The sequence below is a fragment of the Lactuca virosa genome, chromosome 4, assembly GCF_052849685.1.
Source record: "Lactuca virosa cultivar CGN04683 chromosome 4, Lactuca_virosa_CGN04683_v6, whole genome shotgun sequence".
In the NCBI taxonomy this organism is placed as follows: Eukaryota; Viridiplantae; Streptophyta; class Magnoliopsida; order Asterales; family Asteraceae; genus Lactuca; species Lactuca virosa.
In genome coordinates, this window is record NC_136429.1 from 418659020 (window position 1) to 418683309 (window position 24290).

The 24290-nt window shown below is 39.8% G+C and overlaps 1 pseudogene; it reads right to left on the reverse strand.

The window, feature by feature from the left end:
- Window positions 1–17099: 17099 nt before the first annotated feature.
- Window positions 17100–19428, reverse strand: LOC145106560 (zinc transporter 3 pseudogene; annotated as a pseudogene).
- Window positions 19429–24290: the final 4862 nt, after the last annotated feature.

A 24290-nucleotide genomic window follows, 5' to 3' on the forward strand; every position in this document is an offset into this window, starting at 1 on the left:
TGTAAAGCACCAGCTCCACAAATCACCCATACACCTAATACCGGAGCAAGTCGAGCCTACTACGGCTGTGGGGAAACGGGGCACTTCAAACGAGACTGCCCAAAGGCACGAAACACCAATGATGGTGGCGCGGGAAGAGTCCTGGCTATAGGACACGAGGAAGCAGTTAAGGACCCCACGGTGGTTACTGGTACGTTCCTTCTCAATCACTCATATGCATGCATACTTTTCGATAGTGGAGCGGAGAGGAGTTTCGTAAGCCATCAATTCAAACAATTACTTAAACAAAATCCCCAATCACTAAAAGATACATACGTCGTAGAAATGGCAAACAGAAAGGCAGAGCGCACTAGCGATATATACACAGGGTGTACCCTCACTCTAGACAATCATTCGTTCAAAATCGACCTAATGTCGGTCACAATAAAAAGTTTCGACATCATCATTGGTATGGATTGGATAAGTTCTCATCGTGCCGACATTCTATGTTACGAAAGGGCCGTTCGCCTTAATCTGCCGAATGGCGAAATCCTTGTCATCTACGGTGACAAACCCAATACAAACTTACAAATCATCTCTTGCGTCAAGGCTCAAAAGTATCTCCGCAAGGAATACCACGCCTTCTTAGCCCACGTAGTAGATAAGAAACAAGAGGTGAAGGATATCAAAGACATTCCGGAGGTATGTAACTTCCCCGACGTATTCCCAGAAGATCTTCTAGGTGTACCACTTGCACGACAAGTCGAATTCCGAATCGACTTGGTCCCTGGAGCTATCCCCGTAGCCAAAGCACCATACCGCCTAGCACCGACGGAAATGCAGGAATTTTCCAGTCACCTGAACGAACTACTAAGCAAAGGGTTCATCAGGCCGAGCTTCTCACCTTGGGGAGCTCCAGTCCTGTTCGTAAAGAAGAAGGATGGGTCTTTTCGCATGTGCATCGACTATCGGGAGTTAAACAAACTCACCATTAAGAACCGATATCCTCTACCCCGAATCAACGATCTCTTCGACCAACTCCAAGGAGCAAGCTACTTTTCAAAAATCGATTTGAGGTCGGGATACCATCAACTACGAGTCCAAGAGGATGATATCCCCAAAACAGCTTTCAGAACTCGCTACGGTCACTACGAGTTTGTAGTGATGCCCTTTGGATTAACAAATGCACCCGCTGTGTTCATGGACCTAATGAACCGAGTGTGTCGACCTTACTTAGACAAATTCGTGATCGTATTCATCGACGACATTTGGGTCTATTCGCGAAGCGAGGAAGAGCACAGCCAGCACCTACGACAAGTATTAGAGACATTGAGAGCTGAAAAGTTATATGCTAAATTCTCTAAGTGCAAATTCTGGATCCGAGAAGTGGACTTCCTTGGTCATGTAGTCAGCGAAAAAGGAATACACGTGGATCCCTCCAAAATTAAGGCAATCGAAAACTGGGCAGCACCGACAACGCCGACAGAAATCCGATAATTTTTAGGGCTCGCTGGCTATTACCGAAGATTCATTCAAAACTTCTCTAAGATTGCTAAACCACTCACCACCTTGACTCAGAAAGGTGTGGTGTTTAATTGGGAGGATAAACAAGAAGCTGCCTTCCAAACGTTAAAAAAAGCACTATGCAGCGCACCGATCTTGTCTCTCCCAGAAGGAACTGAAGACTTCGTGGTTTATTGCGATGCTTCGAATCAAGGTCTCGGATGTGTGCTCATGCAAAGAGGAAATGTCATCGCCTATGCTTCGAGACAACTTAAGACGTACGAAGTTAACTACACCACCCACGATCTCAAACTAGGAGCAGTAGTGTTCGCCTTGAAGATCTAGAGACACTACCTCTACGGCACAAAATGCACAATCTTCACTGATCATAAGAGCCTTCAACACATCCTCAACCAGAAGGAAATCAACATGAGGAAAAGACGATGGGTAGAACTGCTAAATGACTACGAGTGTGAGATTCTTTATCATCCGGGCAAAGCCAATGTAGTGGCGAATGCCTTAAGCAGAAAGGAGTACTCGGGTCGCCGAGTAAAGTCGTTAACAATAACGATCCATTCACACTTGTCCACACGAATCAAAGAGGCTCAACTGGAGGCTTTGAAACCAGAGAATGTGACAGGTGAAGAATTAAGGGGAATGGATAAGAACCTAGAAGTCAAAGACGACGGAGCTCGTTATCTCATGAACCGAATTTGGACATCGAAGTTCGGCGGTTTCAGAGACATCGTCATGAACGAAGCACACAAAACACGCTACTCCGTTCATCCAGGCTCAGACAAGATGTATCTGGACCTCAAGAAGTTATATTGGTGGCTGAATATGAAGGCCGGCATCGCTACATATGTGGGCAAGTGTCTGACTTGTGCCAAGGTCAAGGTAGAATACCAAAAGCCTTCGGGTTTACTGCAACAACCGGTGATACGTGAATGGAAGTGGGAGCGGATAACCATGGACTTCATAACCAAGTTACCCAATACAACGGGTGGTCTCGATACCATTTGGGTGATCGTTGACAGGTTGACTAAATCCGCGCACTTCCTGCCAATAAAAGAGACCGACAAGATGGAAAAATTGACTAGGACGTACATCAAAGAGATTGTACGACTGTATGGTGTGCCGATATCCATTATATCTGACAGAGATAGTAGATTCACTTCACGATTCTGGCAGTCCTTACAAAAATCTCTAGGGACCAGGATAGACATGAGTACGGCCTACCACCCACAAACCGATGGGCAGAGTGAAAGAACTATTCAAACCTTGGAGGATATGCTAAGAGCTTGTGTGATTGACTTCGGTAAAGCGTGGGATACCCACTTACCACTTATTGAGTTTTCATACAACAACAACTATCACACTAGCATCAAGGTCGCTCCATTTGAAGCTCTCTATGGCCACAAGTGCAGATCACCACAGTGTTGGGCTGAAGTAGGAGATACACAGTTAGCAAAGGGGCAAGTCCCTAACAGCACCCTCACTGGCCGTGAAATCATAAGGGAGACTACGGAAAAGATCGTACAAATTCGAGAAAGACTGAAAGCATCTCGAGATCGACAAAAGAGCTACGCAGATAAACGACGCAAACCCTTGGAATTCCAGGTTCGAGATCGAGTACTACTAAATGTCTCACCATGGAAAGGAATGATACGTTTTGGTAAACGTGGGAAACTAAATCCAAGGTACATCGGGCCATTCGAAATCCTTGCCAGGATTGGCCCAGTGGCATACAAACTTCGACTGCCACAAGAACTTAATAACGTACACCTGACCTTCCACGTATCAAACTTAAAGAAGTGTCTGTCTGACGAGACTCTTGTAATACCACTCGACGAAATCGAAATCAACGAGAGTCTCCACTTCGTAGAAGAACCCGTTGAAATCATGGATCGAGAAATCAAAAGAACAAAACAAAGTCGCATTCCTATTGTGAAGGTCCGTTGGAACGCTAAATGAGGACCCGAGTTCACCTGGGAACGCGAAGATCAGATGAAACAAAAATACCCACATCTTTTCCCCAACTCTTGAAGTCCCAATCAAAATGCTAATTTCGGGACGAAATTCCTTCTAAAGGGGGGGGGGGATGATGTAACAACCGTCAAATTCTGGTTAAGTCAAAGTCAAATAAAGTCAACAAGTCAAACCGGTCAACTCAGCTAACCCTTGTATATTAGGGTTTTCATTATGTTTACTATCGTACAACTCAACATCTTAATGCAAAGTATCACTTAGAGTTTTCACGTGTTTAGAAAATCTAAACCCTAATCAGGGTAAGTGATGTAACTACTCAGATAAAACACTATTGCATACCCTTCGGGGGCGTATACACCTCGTAACGAGGCATAACGAGGTTACAAACCTTGCATTACGAAGCTAAACACTAACAAAGGTCACAAACGAAGTCTCTCTAAATCTCTCTCACTCTATCTAAATCTCTCCCAAATCTCTCTCAAAACCTCTTTCAACTTTTCATAATCATTCGGGGCATTCCGACCCTTAGCTTAGTCAAAAACCACTCGAAACGGGAAGATCATGTGCAAAACAGTAAAGTTGGGCCAAAACCTTAGGAACCGAAACCCTAGGAACCGAAACCTCACAAGGACCGAAGCCTCCCTATGGACCTAACCTCTTAGAGCCGAACTTTTAAGGGACCGAAACTGTCAACACCGAACTGCTAAGAGACCGAACCCTCGGTTCTCGGTTCCATCCCACCTTCGGTTCCCTCCTTGACCAATTTCGCATGCGAGCCCCTAGGACCGACCTACCTTCGGTTCTAACCTTCATGGACTTAACCCTCGCAGACTCGCTACTTGCTTCCCGGTTTTCGAACACCTTCGAGTTTTGAGCCCGTTTTTGATGATTTTAACGTAGGATTTTCATATAAATCCATATTTTATTATTTTCAACCCTCTAAAATCATAATATATCCATATCTTAAAGATTTCTAAGATAAAATCCCCACTATTATCGAGGACAAATTCAAAGTAGAAGAAGGTACCCTTTTGACTTTTCCCATAAAGTTATGACACCTTCAGATTACTATTCATGCTTTATGTCACTATTTACATTTGGAATGTCAACTCATTGTACTCTCACCCTTCTTCAACAAGTTTCCTTAATCAAAACTCACCCAAAGAGTCAATACACCTCTCACATCCTCTAGAACTCATTCACTTCCACCAAAAGCTAACACATTTCTCTCTCACTTTCTCTCTCCAAGAACTCAAAAATCCAAGGCTGATCTTGAGCTTCTTCCTCACTCTTGGTAAGTATCTTCATCCTACACTTGAATATTCTACACACCTTCACTCAAATCATGGATTTCTTACATAAATATCGACATATTTGTTCTTAGGATCTTCAAATCTTCAAGCATCTTCCAAGTGTTCTTGACTTGAAAACTTCTTTTCTTCATCATCCATCCCAAGAAATCAGTCAAGGTGAGTTCATACCCCTAAATTTTCATGTTTTCTTCAAGTTTTAGGGGGGGGGGGGGAATACAAGTTATAATACCAAAAACTTAACTAAACTCAAACATCAGCTTTCAACAGGAAAGTTTAGTTCTATTCACGGACTGTTTTGAACACCTTAAACATTTTAGTTTTCAAAACTGTACACGAGACGAGTAGTTCAAGTTTATACCTTTCTAATGACTACTTGTACAAGTTCATACGATTTTTCTACAATTTATGGCGAATTTTACAAAACTGCCTATCATTTCAGCAACAATTTCGGACCAGTCTGTGAAGTTGAACATTTTCACACAAGTTAAAGGTCTCTAAAAATCATAATAAAATTATGAACAAACTAGACACACTTTCTAGACTCTCAGAATTTACGGATTCTGATTTCGACCTTTTATGATTTTTGTATAATTTTTCTAAGAACAGAAACAGAAAAGTTTAAAACTAGAAAAATAGTTAATAATTTCATTTATACCTTGTAACTTGCTGAGCAAGGTGTGTGCTATTATATAAATACATGTTGTTTATATTTCATGTCATTTACCATAGTAAAAAGGCATACATCATATACGAAAGGATTACTACCACTACAAACATTTGATAAACTATAATAAGTATAGTGTATGTTTCACACACACTACAAACATTTTGATAAACTATAATGGGTATAGTTTATGTTCATATACACTACAAACTTTATGATACACTATAATAGGTATAGTTTATGTTTCATTTGCATTACACTACGAAAGGTTTCATTTCCACAAAAAAGAGTTTTCATTTCACTATTACGTAAATCTGTTAATGAATAAATTTGTGAGACATTCGCTTCACGATACTTATCAAGTAGCGCATTTAAAGTCCTGTAATTGTAACCAGAGTCTCTTGTAGGGAGAGCGTGATAGTTGTGTATAGATCTATATTGGGTCTGACAATCCCACACCTTAGCTGCATGCAACAGCTAGACCGACAGGTCTGGGGTGACAAATGTCATAAACATTCCGACGCCTAAAGAACGTCCCGTACAAGGCCGTCCCGCGTCATAGCATGGTTATAATAACTCACATGGGGTATTAACAAAACATATGATTTACGGGGATTCTTTCATTCAAACGATTTTATGTCGATTTAAAATTGCATATACTATTATAAGTATGAAAAACATTTGTACATTTCGGTCTTTGGGTCTTAAGACTACAATTCATTTAAAGAGAAAATATTGGATTTTCTAGAACAAACACTACTTTTACAAAGAAAGGATTTCAACTCTACATACAAAAGTTTATGAACTCACCAACTTAATTGTTGACACTCTTTCAAAACTACTTGTATTCTCAGGAAATCAGTAAAACAGGTAACCAACTGCTTTTGAGGATGGGACGCTAAGACGTCAATCAATTCATTTTTGTCATCATAATGTAATTGATTTTGAAACATGTAAACTCATACTATGATGTAACTTTTTCAATTATATTTATGGTGGTTGTGTTTGCTTTGGTCACTATTTACTCATTGTTATGATACTGTACATGAAGTCCTCCACCCCCGAACGTTTCCGCCATCCTAGGTTTAGGGGTGTGACAGAAACCACTGCCACCAGCTGGAAATCATCGCTACAACTGCCATTTTTCCTCTAATTCGTTTCTCTTTCTGTCCACCGTCTGTCTCCTTCTACAGTGTAAAGGGTTTGTTTGTTTTCGCCTGAAAATCTTTTCATGTTCGAGATTTCCCATATTTGTTTTCAGATTTGTGGTTTTTGCCGGAAAAACACTGAGATAGAAGATCGATGACACTAGTTTCCTGTACAAGATCGGTGACGCTAGTAATAAGGAACATATATTAGACGTTTTTTTATCAAATATTCATCCTTTCGTTAATAATAATGCTTCTGGACTAAGCAGTTTCGTGTTATCTCCTTTTGTTTTTCTCTTTCCCTATTTTGTCCCCTGTTCTTGTTCTCCCGTCACATGCCTATATGTAACACCGTAAATTTTCAAACAAATTTTTCGTTTTTAAATCGCATAAAACTCATTATCATATTTTCTCAAAACCACAATGTACAAATTGTCAAAACACAAATCAACACAACAACTATTAATATCCCAGAATCCTCAAACATAATCTCAAACTGGTGTGTACAATCGAGCCTTCGCCTTCCCGAAATCTACAAGAGTCCTGAAACACATATCACACAACACGGTAAGCATGAAGCTTAGTGAGTTCCCCAAAATACCACACACAATAATTAGCCTCTCATTGCTATATCTCGATAAGGACCCTCCGGTCATGTCTCTCAGTGAGAACCCTCCAGTTCTCACAGCCCGGGTTGGACCCTTTGGTCCTATCTCAATAATGCACAGGATAATACACAACATAAATCACAAGAAACAATGCATGATATCACATATCTCGGTATAAGCACACAAGATCAACATATACGCAGAATAATATAACAACATAAGTCACAAAGACAATATGCACGATAACACATATCACAGTATAAGCAATTAAGACCCTCCGGTCAATAATGTACTAAGACCCTCTGGTCAATAATGTACTAAGACCCTCCAATCAATAATGTAAATAACACCCTCCGGTCCATAACACGAATAAGACCCTTCGGTCGCACAGTAACTCCTACTCAGGTAAGTATAGTGAGAAGACTCACCTCGCAGAGTAAAGCAATGTATCCCGCACTCGAGCTGCTGGTCTACTCTCCGCCCCTCCATGGCCTCGAAAATCCACAGTTGACCAAAACCCTAAAGTCAACAGAAGTCAACAGTCAAAACTGACCCAACTCTAAAAGTCAATGGAGGTCAACACTCAAGTCAACAGTCGATGTTGACTCAACTCGCCGAGTACAGCTCATGAACTCGTCGAGTCCCTTAGAACTCAGTAAATCGCGAAAACCCAAGTCAACTCGCCGAGTTGCTAGCCAACTCGCCGAGTTCATGCAGCATCGAGAAGACTAGGAAAAAACCTAACAACTCGTCGAGTTGTCCCATCAACTCGCCGACTTCACTCTAATTCTAAGGACGGGTAAAACCCTCTCAACTCGTCGAGTTGTCTCACCAAGTCGCCGAGTCTATAACGCGTCCAGACCAAACGGGGTAAACCTTAACCGACTCGTCGAGTCAGTTCACCGACTCGCCGAGTCCCTTCAGTCCAATATCTCATTCAGACGATTTCAGGCATAAATGATGTCTCATACTCTGGATCTAACCTTCTAAGGCTCAATTATCATGTAAAGCTGCAAGCTTTACGTCCTTGCATGGCATATAGGGCTCAAAATGCCAAAACAAACTCCATAAAGGGTTTCTTGCATGGAGACTTGCCCAAAGCTTGATAAAGCTCGTATATTTGGGCTCATGGGACCTCAATATGTCCAGATCTGGAGTCTCAACTCCATGATAAGCTCATAACACTCCAGAACTCCAGGAAGGGTAGGAAAAAGGCTCTAATTTCTCTAAGAACGAGATCTAACCAAAACAATGAGCAAGATGCTGACTTTTTACCTTCAAACAGAAGCTAGGGACGAATGAACACCAGATCCAAAAGCTCCTTCCCGCCCAAGGTCTTTTGCTCTTCAACTTTCCTCCAAAAATGCACCAAAACTCACAATATTAGCCTCTCCTTCTCACACACAAGGTTGTAGCTCGATTAGGGTTTCACACAGGGTAGTAGAGTGTCAAGGGTGGCGGAAATGAGGACTTAAGGTCCTTTAAATAGGATGCAAGCCCTAAAATTAGGGTTTTCTCACAATATTAGCCTTCGACTCGCCGAGTTGATCACTAAACCCACGGGGCCAAAATCCATCTCTACTCGACGAGGTGATCCTCCAACTCGTCGAGTTGCTTAGTCAACAAGCAAGAAACTCGATTAAATATAGTACTTGGGAGTCGGGATGTTACACTATACCTTGTATATCACGGTAAATTGTAGGTTTTATAACAACTCTCTGATAACATTTGGTATCAGATCCTAGGGCTCGTGGAGACGTAAAAGACCAGTTTAAGAGTCGGTTTCAAGAAAAGGTGTAACCTTTTGCTACAGGGCAGAGAAAATAGGAACCAGGTTTTGTTTCGAAGGAGCTATGAAGTTATAATAGCATGTTGAAGTCTTGATTGATTGGCTTGTTTGTGTGATAAAGTGATTTTAATTAACCAAAGATGCGAGAAAGATGAGCGGAAGGAAATCAAAGCAGGTGGCTTTGAGTTCGGTTTGTGTTGCGGGTGATAGAAGAAGGTAAAGGTGGTGGTCACTTTGTTTTCTAGATGGGTGGAAGAATCTCTCAGAATAGGATTGATCGAAAAAGGTATGCCTGTCAAGACAAGAGGGAATGTATAAACAACATGGTGTGAATATTATGGTGGTGGAAGTTCAAATCGGGTAGCTTTGGATGTGGTTGGGGAGGAGGTTGTGGATCCGGGAAAATCTGGATTGTAATGAACGGTTTGCAACGGAATGCCATGTTACATGCTATACGTGTTGTAAACAATCAAAAGGGGTTGAGCTAGAGAACACTTTGGATGTGACCGAGTTGAAGGTCTTTCCGAAAAAGGTCGAGAATTGAGATAGCTCGAAAAGGATGTGAAGAAACTCTGATGTGAGTGAAGGGTGTGAATAAACGATTAAGGGGGTGATCAATATTGTTGGCTTAATCGTTTATTTACCGGGTCACGAGTACGGTTCAGTGTGTCATGGTTCGATAGCTTAGGGGCCATGGGACAATGTCTTTTAGTTTGCTTTATTTAATGCTTGGTTAAGGAATTCCATGTTAAGGGTTAATTGTTGCATGAATTGATATTGTTAAAGGCAATGTGGCCATATCAAGTTTAAAGAGATGAAATGTATGGAGTGAAGAAAGGTGATGAATTCTGAATTAGGGGGAAATTGTTGGTTTAATAAAAAATATGGGACAAAAAGTCATAGGGGTAGTTTTGGAAACTTACCATATTTCCAGCTTTTGTGTTTGTTTAAGGAGTCTTTTTTATCAGTATAAATAGGAAACATATATTAAACATTTATTTTATCAAGTATTTCTCCTTCTGTTAATAATAAACCTTGCATATCAAGTAATTTCGTGTTCACTCCTTTTGTTTTTCTCTTCCCCTGTTCCGTCCCGTGTTCTGTTTTCTTCCCCACAAGCACTACCAATAATGCCTAGTCTACATGTTGTCCAGTGTCAAAGAACACATGTCCCATGACCACCGTCTGCCATCATCAACTTTGAAGCATTGAAGAACTTCTCGACCTCACTCCATCCTATCACACTGCGGATGAACAATCTACTTCCATTAGTGCCACCGTCGAATCTATTCATAATTACTACTACCATCGGTAAAACACTCCTCTCCCTCCGCATGCATTCCAAGTAAAAAGACACAAACGAACAAATGCTTGAAAAATATACGAGAACCAGAACACTATCGATGTAGGTTTTGCATTTCCAACAATTTTGCTTTTGGATTTCCAAATTTATTTTGGTTGTTTTCATATTCTAGCGAGCATACTAAATTAAAGAAAGGAAGAATTTGTCAATATTTTGGAATTAATTTGTTGGTTATAAAATTTCTGCGACAAATTATCATGACATAGAAAAGGCGTCTTAGAGCTTCCCCAACCGACCGCTAATATAGTGGAATGCCGGAAAATTTTGTTCCAATTGTTCACTAAACTTGCCGTTACCACCGTGCATAAAATTTTGGCCGCCAATTATGGTGGTGATCCTTGTCGAACACCAAATATTGTGGTGATCCTTGTCAACACCATACTGCTTTTTCATTATATGATAATATTGTGGTGATCCTTGTCCAACACCATACTGCTTTTTCATTATATGATAATATTAAATTCAATAGAATTGCTTTAAGATTATTGAATTATATAATAATAATAATGAATTTTTTTTAATATAATATTATTAAAAAAAGTTTTTTGTGTAAAATTTTAATGTGTGGTTGGAATGAAAACTTTATTTTTATGTTAAAAAGTCATAATTTTTATGTTTTTAGTATTTATCGTTGAAGTTGCCCTTACCAATATATATTAGCCTAATTAATTTTCTTTTAGTTTTGGTATAAAAAAGATGGGGTCCACATAAAAATTTAAATTTTAGTATGTTTGGTAAATAAATTTAAAATACAAAAGATTGTAAATACTTATAAAACACACAATGCTCTTGTACAAATTCCAAGGAGCTACGACTATTAGATATACATATCTTGTTGTTATCTTCTTATTAACCGTATTTGTACCTTATCTTACTTTCCTTATAGATATATGTTTACTTTCCTAATATTTAGACATCGTTATATGTATATAAACCATTGGGAAATCAATAATAATTCAAGACCTTTCATTTTTGTTGTGTTCCAGCCTCCAAAGTCTCCAAAGCTACAGTAGCCACCATTGTTGACAAAATGAAGCCTACGAGACAAGTTTTTCTTCCCACTCTATGATGAACACAATTAATGAATGCAACTACAATGGTGGCTGCCAAGACTATAAATAGAGACTTCATTCTTCAGTTGTATGCATCCCAAAAACACAGAGAAACAGATAGTATAACACTTAGAGTGAGAGTGTTAGTGAGAGGGTTGGTTTTTTGTAATAGTTGAGTGTGAGAGTTGTTCCTCCTATTGTAATTCTATTTTCGTGTTTAATAGAAGAGTTTTCCAACCCCAACAACTGGTATCAGAGCCCCGTTTGGTGTCCAGGGAATTCTTTACGAATTTCTCTGTTTTTTGGTCAAATTTTTTTTTTGTCTCAAAATCCATTTTTGAGTACACCGTTGGAAAGGGCTTGTTTCAAGGATTCCGAAAATATATTTTTCGTAATTTTTTGACCACGGGAAGACCTCCAAAACGTCGGTCAAAGTTTGGTCAAAATCGCCGGAAAATATCGCCGGAAAAACCAGTCGCCGGAAAGCCTCGCCGGAGAAGAAGGAGTGACGTCATCAGTGACGTCATCATTGACCAGAGTTTCAGATATTTTCAGTTTAGCCCCTAAAGTTTCCGAAAATTTCAAACAGGTCCCTCTGTTTCTAAAACACTGCAGTTCGGTCCTGTTTGTTCCGAAAGTAACCTGTTTGCTCCCTAGACTTCAGAAAAGTTTCAGAAAGGTCCCTGGTTGGCAGAAACGTTTCAGATTAGTCCCTGTAAGCTGCGAAAATTACAGTTTAGTCCCTATAATTCTGAAAAGTTACAAATTAATCCATAACTTTTCAAGAAAGTATATTTTGGCTCCGAAAAATTCTACCCCACCATTTTTGACACTTCCAAATCCAACCGAGAGCTCGGTTTTATCTAATTTTTCCTCGAAATATTTGTAAAATAAATTTGCAATATTTTCGATGGAATCTACAAGTACGATTACGATGGTTCGACTTACGCCCACAAATTACAACATGTGGAAGCCAAGGATGAAAGATTTGCTTAATCTGAAAGATTTAGCAGAGCCTATAGAAAAGCAAGGCGTCAAACCCAACACGAAGACAGACGAAGTTTGGACGAGAATAAACAGGAAAACGATGGCATAAATTCGACAGTGGATCGACCACAGTGTTTTTCATCATGTCTCTCAAGAGACAGACACGTACAAACTTTGGGAGAAGCTCGAGAATATGTATCAGGCAAAGACGGCACGCAACAAGACCTTGCTGATGAGGCGCCTTGTAAACCACAAGTTACGAAGTGGTACGTCCATAACCGAGCATACGAGTCAGTTCCAGGATCTCGTAAACCAGCTCGGTGCTGCTGATTGGGTTCTCAAAGACGAGGAACAAGCCATATTGCTCTTGAGTTCTCTACCAGATAATTGGGAGACGCTTGTTGTGACTCTCAGCAATTCTGCCCCCGGTGGTAAAGTGACAATGGAGATGGTCACAGATGCCCTAATGAACGAGGAAGCCCGAAGGAAAGAAGCTGGTACAGACCAGTCTTTTGCCCTCGTGTCAGAAAACAAAGAAAGAGGCGGAGGTAGAACTGGAGGCCGAGGTCGAGGTAGAGGCAGAGGTAGACATGGTCAAAGTAGAGGAAGATCCCAAGATCGTGGGAAATCACGAGATCGAGGGAAATCGCGAGAGCGAGGTAAATCTTCAAATACATGGTTCGAAGGCTATTGCAATCATTGTAATTATTATGGCCACAAAAGGAGTGATTGCCGAAGGTTCTTACGAGAGCAGCCCGAGACAAGCCAGAATCCAAGCAGGGAGAATGGTGAAACCATGGTCACCATAACACAAGACGTTGCCCTTGTTACATACGAGGAGGAAGCATGCCTACATGTTGAAACTCATGATGATGAGTGGGTGATTGATAGCGCTGCATCATATCATTCGACTCCAAACCGGGATTTATTCAGTACTTATAAACCCGGAGACCATGGTACCGTGAAGATGGGAAACACCAGTTTCTCAAGCATTGCTGGTATTGGTGATGTGCATTTAAAGACCAATGTTGGATGTACATTGGTGTTGAAAGATGTTCGGCATGTCCCAGAGCTGAGAATGAATCTTATCTCAGTTGGAGCTCTTGACGTCCAAGGATATGATAATCAATTCAAAAATGGCACCTGGAAGTTGTTGAAAGGTGTTATGGTTGTTGCAAGGGGAAAACTTGATGGTACTCTTTATAAAAGTCATGCAAAGTTGCTTCAACCAAGTCTCAATGTTGTTAAAGAAGAGACATCACCAAACTTGTGGCATAGAAGACTAGGCCACATGAGCGAGAAGGGATTGACGACTCTTGCAAAGAAGGAGTCCATTTCAATGGCAAAAGATGTTACCTTGGATCCTTGTAAATACTGTCTATTCGGGAAACAACACAGAGTTTCCTTTAGCTCCACAAGAAAGAACCGCTCTGAGTTGCTGAGCCTTGTCCACTCCGACGTATGTGGACCCATTGAAGTATAATCTCTTGGTGGAAAGACAAACAGGCAAGAAGCTAAAATGTCTCCGATCAGATAATGGAGGCGAATACTATTCCCGTGAGTTCTCTAAATACTGCACGGAACATGGTATCAGACATGAAAAGACTGTCCCACGAACCCCACAACACAATGGTGTAGCAGAACGGATGAATCGCACCATTGTTGAGAAAGTTCGATGCATGCTCAGCATGACTAAACTCCCAAAGCCATTCTGGGGTGAAGCTGTATTGACATCTTGCTATCTAATAAATAGGTCACCTTCCGCTCCATTGAATTTTGAAGTTCCGGAGAAGATATGGACGGGTAAAGACATATCATATTCTCACTTGAGAGTATTTGGGTGCAAAGCGTTTGCACATGTATCAAGTGAATTGCGGAAGAAATTGGACCTCAAATCCACTCCATGCATCTTTATTGGATATGGAGATGAAGAGTTCGGGTACAGGCTATGGGACCCAGAACTAAATAAGGTTATTCGAAGCAGAGATGTGGTTTTTTATGAAAACCACTATTATGATTTCAAGGCACCGGTTAACAAGCAACAAAGCTCCAAAGTTTCAGATATAATATCTAAAAATAAAGATGATGTTTCCACTGAAGAAGTGGATGAAGAAGTCGATGATGCAGATCAAGAAGGTGTTGAGCAGGGGGAGCTTCCACCCCTGGATAATTCAGATCCACTGCCAGAAGTTGCAAACGAAGGAACTCAAGTTAGACGATCCGAACGAGTACGTGCTCCATCAACAAGATATCTGACTTCAAACTACATCCTTCTTACTAGTAAGGGGGAGCCAGAGAGTTTTCAAGAAGCTCAATCTCATATTGACAAAGCAAATTGGCAGAAGGCCATGGAAGAAGAAATGAATTCTTTGCAGAAGAATCAAACATATGAGTTGGTAAGCCTCCCCAAAGGAAAGAAAGCCTTGAAAAACAAGTGGGTTTTCAAGTTGAAGAAAGACGGCAATGGAAATACTATGAAGTATAAGGCGAGACTCGTTGTCAAAGGTTTCCAACAAAAAGAAGGAATCGACTTTGATGAAATTTTTTCGCCAGTTGTGAAGATGATGTCTATTCGAGTTGTACTCGGATTAGTTGCCAGTCTAGATCTTGAACTTGAGCAGATGGATGTGAAAACAGCCTTTCTCCATGGTGATTTGGATGAAGAAATATACATGGAGCAACCTGATGGCTTTAAAGTCCCAAAGAAAGAGCATCTCGTCTGTAAATTAAAGAAGAGCCTTTATGGCCTTAAGCAAGCCCCAAGGCAGTGGTACAAGAAGTTTGATTCATTTATGATGAATCATGAGTACAAGAGAACTGTTGCAGACCATTGTGTCTATCTGAAGAAGTTTCCAGATGGGAAATTTGTCATCCTTTTGCTCTACGTGGATGATATGTTGATACTGGGCCAAGATGCAATGATGATCAACAACTTGAAGAAGGATTTGTCTAAGTTCTTTGATATGAAAGACTTAGGCCAAGCACAACAGATATTGGGCATGAAAATTATCCGTGATAGAAAATCAAGAAAATTGTTCTTATCACAGGAAGAGTATGTTGAACGTGTGATCAAAAGGTTCAACATGGAAAATGCCAAGCCCGTTGGTACATCCTTGGCTAACCACTTCAAGTTGAGTAAGAAAAATTGTCCATCTTCTGAGAAAGAAAAAGAAGAGATGAAGGCAGTCCCCTATTCCTCAGCCGTAGGAAGTCTTATGTATGTAATGGTGTGTACAAGACCAGATATTGCTCATGCTGTCGGTGTTGTGAGTAGATATCTAGCTAATCCGGGAAAACAACATTGGGAAGCAGTCAAATGGATACTTCGATACCTGAAGGGTAGTTCGAAACTATGTTTATGCTACGGGGGAGCAAAGCCAATCGTGGAAGGTTATACAGATGCCGATATGGCAGGAGATCTTGATAGTAGGAAATCTACATCAAGTTACATTTTTACTTTGGCAGGGGGAGCTATCTCGTGGTAATCCAAGTTACAGAAGTGTGTCGCACTGTCAACAACAGAAGTCGAGTATATTGCTGCCGTTGAAGCTGGGAAGGAGCTTATATGGATGAAACGGTTTCTTCAAGAATTAGGCTTTCCACAAGAAGAGTACATCATTCATTGCGATAGTCAGAGTGCTATGGACCTGAGTAAGAACTCGATGTACCATTCCCGTACAAAACATATTGATATACGTTATCACTGGCTTAGAGAAGCAATTGAGGGACGAGAATTGAAGTTGTTAAAGATCAACACCAATAACAATCCTGCAGACATGTTGACAAAGGTGGTGACACAAGAGAAACACAGACTATGTGCTGACATAGTTGGGATGAGGATTGTTGGACGGAGACTGGAGGGGGAGATTTGTTGTGTTCCAGCCTCCAAAGTCTCCAAAGCTACAGTAGCCACCATTGTTGACAAAATGAAGCCTACGAGACAAGTTTTTCTTCCCACTCTATGATGAACACAATTAATGAATGCAACTACAATGGTGGTTGCCAAGACTATAAATAGAGACTTCATTCTTCAGTTGTATGCATCCCAAAAACACAGAGAAACAGATAGTATAACACTTAGAGTGAGAGTGTTAGTGAGAGGATTGGTTTTTTGTAATAGTTGAGTGTGAGAGTTGCTCCTCCTATTGTAATTCTATTTTCGTGTTTAATAGAAGAGTTTTCCAACTCCAACAATTTTATCAATGACATTATTGCAGCAAAAAGAAATCAAGTAGCAGCAGCCCATAAAAATGTTCCAAGTTAAATAAAAAACAAGAGTGGACTCCGAAGGCAGTATTTAATCCAATCATATCTTAATTAAAATACATGATATGGCTTAGGAACAGACTCCATATAATACTACTGGGCATCTGGATTATGGTGAAAAGTATAGACATTTGGAATGTTTGTGTACTTGAAGTGTATGAAAGTAATCTTATCTCAAATATATATACCAACATCATTTTAGTTATTAATAATTTTAATAGTCATGACTATTAAAATTAAAGATTAAAGATTACAACACCTATATAAACCAATAAAAACAACTCCGAACATTATCTTCAGTGGCACATTTACCACTATTGATTATGTAATTGGGTATCAAAAAACACATCCTAAAAGAACATCAAAACACAAGAACTATAAATATATGAAATCAAACTTTCACTTTGCACTAGTAGTGTTATATACAACCAAATAAATTCAAGCCCACTTTGCAAGGAGCGACATAAGACCAGCACCCAAAAGAAGAGAAAAACTTGAACCAAACTGAAGCATCTTGTTCTTTTGCAACCGTGGGTTCATGAAGTCATGTGAAAGAAGGTCAACAAGTGCCATATAGATTAAGATTCCCGCTGATGTAGAGTTTAATACGCCTTCTACTATTAGAGCTGTAGAACTATTCTCTTTGTACGTATTGGTTACTAATATCCCAATAACAATACCGATAGGAGTAGTGAGGCTAAAAAAGGTTCCCATAAGAATTACAGCTAATGACTTGAATTCCGCCTACAACAAAGTTTGAAAGAATTATGTCATCAACAAAGATAAGTATATGAACAAAGTTGCAGCTTTTAAATATAAAATACGGAATTCAGAACTAAAAATACAACAAAAATAGATGTTTTCTCGGCTAGTCACAAATATGGTTTTTATGTTGGAACTAGTATTTGGGTATAGATATGGATCGAATTAGTGTAATGACATGACCATAATGATGAAATACATTTTTTTGATCTTGTATTTGAAGTAAATGGAATGAAAAGTTATATATTGGGTATTTTCTTGGTTAGTATATGTTTTATTACAAAAATATATAATCATGAAATACAGATCTGTGTAAAGTATCAGCAATAATTAAAATTTTTATTTTACATAAAATTATTGAAGAGTTTTTTATTGGCTTATTTTTGTTGCTTATTAATTCATTCAGGTATAAAAATGAAAAAATGAAGGTTAAAGTGATGCATGGCTAGAAAAGAATTAATGTACTAATAATTAAGCTTTGTCTTGATTGAAAAGAAAAATAGAATGTTTTGATTTCAAGAACAATCTGATTTTCTCTTCATTAAAATTATATTTCAAATTATAATTCTTTTAGTTTTTATCTAACCGGGTGTGCCCTTATTGTTCTGGATTCTCTTTTGTAATTAATCTTAGTGAGCTAGGTTATTTATCCAATATATTCTTTGTATGCTTTCGTCACAATTTTGGTCATCATCGTATATACATTCCCTAACATCAACAATTGGTAATGAATTTCATACCTGAAAGATGCATCCTCCAAGACCCATTCCTTCAAAAAATTGGTGGAAAGTCAATGCAAAAACGAGCGGTTTTATGGTTTTTGGACTTTGTGAAGCACCCAGAGACAATCCTATTATAACTGAATGTACGATTATGCCCAACTCCAGCACCTGCACGTAATCATAAGCACAGTAAGTACATGTTGAACACTCGAACAGATTAGCTAACCAACCGGTTCTAATATTTAAATATGCTCAAATGCTTGACGAATCGAAAAAAAAGACCTATATATATAATATAAAAAATTGGGTCCAGTGTAGTAGAACAACCCACTTTGCACTCTCATTAGCTAATTAACTGATCATTATGTATTTCCAGTTACATACATGCATAATTTATTATTCTCACCATTCTCAATTTGATTTTGAGTTCCTTTAAGACAAACAAAACGCATCAAAGTGAATTATTATGATTTCTTATGCATATTTATTATTCTCATCATTCTCAATTTGATTTTGAGTTACTTTAACCCAAACAAAACGCATCAAAGTGAATGGAAGTACGTAGAAAAGAAAATTTTTGGCGTGTGTATGTGATTCTTTCTTTGGATTATAGTTTCTCATGATTCTTTTTAAGAACGAATATAAAAAACATATACAATTTCTAGAAGGGAGAAGATAAATTAATTTACCTTGCACACAATTCGATAGCGATCAACTTGTGACAAAACCGAAGAACCTCCAGCCATGGATATATGAGCATGTCCATGACTTGCATGAGTGTGCGCAGCCACTTGACTATCATGCGCCTGGTTGTTCTCCTCATCTCCAGTACAAATGGCTGTCTGATATCGGAGCTGATAAGCAGCGGCTGATAAAGTCTCAAACAAGAGAGTTAGAATTGCTGCTACCATCGCAACAAAAAATGTAAGCGGGAATTCTCCCCATGGGAGTTCTTTCAAACAAGGAGACGTTAAGCTCTCATTCGCATCGGGGAGTATATGAATGAAACCAGTAGCCAAGATGACTCCAGCTGCGAATGCCTTGATAAAAAAGAAACCATCTTTCTCTGGGCTTAATGCGGGAATGATTTTTCCAATGAAGGGTAAACAAACACCGATGCCACCAAATATGAGGATTGAAGCAAGTGCAATGAGTTTGTACTTGAGAGCTTCGCTCTTTTTACCCTCGGTTTCTTCTGGTTCGCAAGTACACTCGGCTAAAACATGGGCGGTGATTACGATTAGCAGCAAGAAAGCAACGAAATTTAGCTTTTGGAAGTTCATGTTTTGAAACGTGATGATCAAAAGCTAATAATGAAAGAAAAGAGAAGATTTGTATGTAACTGTTGTGAAAAATAAACCGAATACATGATGTATTTATAGGAAATCTAGAAGAGTTCTAATGAGTTTGTGAATCTAACTAATTGATAGCTATGACTGTCGTTAAAAAAAATAAAATAATTGATACCTAAATTGACTTGTTAAAGACTTTTAAGTCAATATCTTAATTCCTAACTAACTATCTGACTCGATAGCTAACTCCCAATCTAGCCAACATTGGCTTCCTAATTGTCGTCTGTCCTGATCAGTGATCGCTACTAGCGTTTACCTTTAATTTCTTCCTTTTACAATTTTAATCATAATTAATTCTTTTTTCTGTCTTTCTATTTTTTCTATGTAAGTTTAACTTCGAATCAGTTAATTGTATCTTACTACGATCTCGACTAATATGACGCCCGTGAAGTTCACGAGGTTGTTCTCATTTTAACAAAGTCAAGAGTATCTTCAATGGATATTTTTTGAGATGTCACTATAAATAATTAACTTTTAAAAATACCAAAAATACCCACCACAATTACTAGTCCTTACTAGGTAACAACGTGTAAAATACTTCCGTTATTGTAGGAGTTCTATTGATTTAGTCTATTCTACTTTCCTAGTCTTCTGTATGTAGTTGAGTTTTGCCGTATATTTCTCATTCATCTTTGTATTTATACCAATGTATTCTATTGTATCAAACACAGTGAAATTCAATCTTTGTTAGCCTTTACATGGTATCAAGAGCCGCATAGTTTTTTTTTTCTCTCATCTTCTCCAAATCGTATCTGTTCAATGGCTCACCCAAATTCCTCACTCCTGAATCTTGCAATCGGCAGTTCCTCTACTCTCAACCTTCAGATTCCCTCCATCAGCATCAAACTCGATCGTGACAATTACTCCCTTTGGCGGTCCACTATCATTCAAGCCCTAGAGACATTCGATCTTGAGGATTTTGTTCTTGATCCTCGCCCTCCACCAGCAACCACTTCTGTTACCGATGATAAAGGTGCTACCACCACCGAACCCAATGCTGAATTCACCATGTGGAAGAAACGGGACCGTTTTGTCCTCCTCTGGCTTAAATCTACCTTATCTGAGAGTGCCCTAGCCGTCGTTGTTCGTGCCACCTCTTCCCACATGGCCTGGCAAGCCATCGAAAAGACCTTCCAGGCACACACTAGGGTACGGAGAATGGCTATGCGGGTTCAATTGCAATCTCTTGTCAAAGGTTCTCTGTCCATGATGGACTATCTTCAGCAGAAACGATCCATAGCTGACTCCCTTGCAGAAAATCTCTACCCAATATCTGAAGAGGACCTTGTTGGTCACATCTTGTCTGGCCTCGACTCCTCTTATGGTCTATTCTACACTGCTGTCATGCTGCGACCTGATCCTATCTCAGTTGATGATCTCGCTGGTCTTCTACTTCAAGAAGAGGCTCGTTTGGAACAGGAGATTACTCGTCAAGGTGCTCTTCTACCCCAACCAAATTCCCAATCGGTATCTGCTACCTCTATTGCATCTGCTTACTCTGCAAATCGCTCGTCTCCAAGAAAGGTTAATTCCTCCAATACCGGTCCTCTTTCCTCTCCCAACCGCAACAATGACAATCGCAGACGACGACCAATGTGTCAACTTTGTAGCAAACCAGGCCATGAAGCCATTGACTGCTGGCAGCAGAATAATCAAGCTGACTACCCTTCCCGCAAGGCTAACCCACGCGATCAGTCTCGCCAAGCTCACCTGGTTCAATCTGGTTCATCTTCTACTGTTTTAGATCCCTCCTGGTACTTTGATACAGGAGCAACTGATCATGTCACTCCGGATGTGAACAAACTTCATGGTGCTACTGAATATACAGGAGATGATAAACTCCAAGTTGGCAATGGTAAAAACCTTTTTATTTCTCATATGGGCTCATGTAAATTGCATCACCTGAAACTTCCTAATGTTCTTGTTGTTCCAAAACTTACCAAAAACCTTCTTAGTATCTCTAAATTAACTCATGACAATAATGCTTTTGTGGAATTTTGGCCTACTTACTGTGCTGTCAAGAATTTTCAGGGTCAAACCATGCTCCGTGGGGACACTAAGCATGGCCTATATCGCATTCCTCACTCCAGCAACAATAAGCAGCCTTCTGTCATGGCTCTCTCTGGTGTTCGGACATCTCTTCATGGATGGCATCAACGACTTGCTCACCCACATGAACAGCTTTTGCGTCATTTAGTTTCTTTGTTTAAGCTTCCTGTTGTGTCCAATAAATTCCCGAATGTTTGTGAATCATGTCAATTAGCAAAGAGTCGTCGCTTCCCTCTCCCCACTTCTCACATTGCATCACAAACACCATTTGAGTTGATTTATTCTGATGTTTGGGGGCCATCACCCTTCTTGTCTATGAATGGAAATCGGTTTTTTGTTTTATTTATCGATGATTGCACAAAATACGTATGGATTTATTTTTTATCTCATAAATCTCAAGTGTTCTCTACTTTTTTGCATTTCAAAACTATGGTTAAAACTCAATTTCATAGTGACATCAAGAGCCTGCAATCTGATTGGGGTGGTGAATTTAGAAATGTTTCTCATTTTCTTCACCACCATGGCATCGAGCATCGAATCTCCTGCCCATACACTCAGGAACAAAATGGTGCAGTCGAGAGACGCAACCGTATAATTGTTGAAAAAGGCCTTACTCTATTAGCCCAGTCTTCCCTCCCTCATGGTTTTTGGGAACACGCCTTCAAAACCGTTACTTATCTCCATAATCGCACCATTACCCCTCTTCTTCAGTTTCACTCTCCCTATCAGAAATTGTATCACAAACCTCCCCAATATGATTTCCTCAAAACGTTTGGCTGCTTATGCTATCCTTTTCTTCGACCCTACAACAAGAATAAGCTCACTTACCGAACTTTACCTTGTATTTTTCTCGGGTACAGTACGTCTCATAAGGGGTACATATGTTTTCATCAACCTACTTCCCGCGTCTATGTCTCACGCCATGTTGTCTTCAATGAAGAGGTTTTTCCATATACAAACATCTCATCTATCTCACCTTCTATTCCTCCTCCACCCCCTTCATCTACTTCCACTGACCTTTTAGCACACACAACCTCTCTACCAACACCACCTCCACCTACTTCCCCACCAACACCCTCACCTCCATCATCGTCATCTCCTACTCCAACTGTATCTACACCCTCCCACCAACAATCCACCATCAGCTCTCGATCTAAACAAAAACAACCCTCCACATCTCATTATCGTGCAGCTGATCACAATACTCACCCAATGCAAACCAGAGCTCGCACCAACTCTTTAAAACCAAAAACCTTCACCACATCCATCATATCCTCCGATCCTGACTTTGAACCCAAATCTTTTACTCAAGCTGTCAAACATCCTTGTTGGCATCAAGCCATGCAACTTGAACATGATGCCCTTATGCGAAATAAAACATGGTCTTTAGTCCCTTGTCCTACTAATGTAAATCTTATTGGCTGTAAGTGGATATACAGGATAAAGAGACGATCGGATGGAAAAATTGAAAGACATAAAGCCCGTTTGGTAGCTCAAGGCTTCAATCAAGAAGCTGATGTTGACTATTTCGAGACCTTCAGTCCAGTTATCAAGCCAACAACAATCCGTTTAGTTCTCTCCCTAGCTTTATCGAAAGGCTGGTGTCTCCGTCAACTCGACATCAACAATGCGTTTCTTAACGGTGACTTAAAGGAACAAGTTTATATGAAACAACCACGGGGGTTTGAAGATCCATCCAAACCCAATCATGTTTGTCACTTACACAAGGCTATTTACGGGTTAAAACAAGCCCCACGGGCTTGGTTTACTAAACTCAAAAATTATCTTGTCACTCATGGGTTTAGGGCTTGCCAATCAGACACATCCCTGTTCGTTCACAGTTCTCCCACATCTGTCATTTATATTCTCGTGTATGTGGATGATTTAATAATCACGGGGTCCAAAGCAGATCAAATTCAGCGATTCATCAATCAACTTCATCAGGTGTTTACACTTAAAGACCTAGGAGATCTAAATTTCTTTCTGGGGATACAAATTTCTAGAGACTCGAAGGGCATCAGTTTGTCTCAAGCAAACTACATTGCTGATATCTTGCATCGCACAAATATGACTGAAGCATCCCCTGTAACAACACCTGCTGATCCACAATCTTCTCTTCATCGCCAAGGTGATCTCTTTCATGATCCAAAAATGTTCAGACAAGTGGTCGGTTCACTGCAATATGCTACCATTACTCGTCCCGACATAGCATATGCAGTTAATCGTGTCTGCCAATTTATGCACTCCCCAACCAATCTTCATTGGCAAGCTACAAAACGGATATTAAGATATCTAAAAGGCACGAATAATCACTGCTTGCGATTCACTCCAACTACAGCAACTTGCTTACTCGCGTACTCTGATGCTGGTTGGATTTCTGATAAGGAAGATTGTCGATCTCAATATGGTTATGCTATCTTCCATGGTAATAATCTTATTAGTTGGACCTCCAGAAAACAAAGAGTGGTTGCCCGTTCCAGTACTGAAGCGGAATACCGGTCTCTGGCATACACAACAGCTGAACTCTTATGGTTGAAACAACTCATTATTGACCTCCATGCTCCCATCACTCAGCCTCCACTGTTACTTTGTGACAATGTCGGAGCAATCTTCATGGGCAAGAACCCGGTAATCAGCACCCGGTCCAAGCACATAACATTGGATTTTCATTTTATTCGTGAACAGATAGAATCTGGAGCTCTAAAAATCTGTCATGTTTCTTCTGTGGACCAGTTGGCTGATGT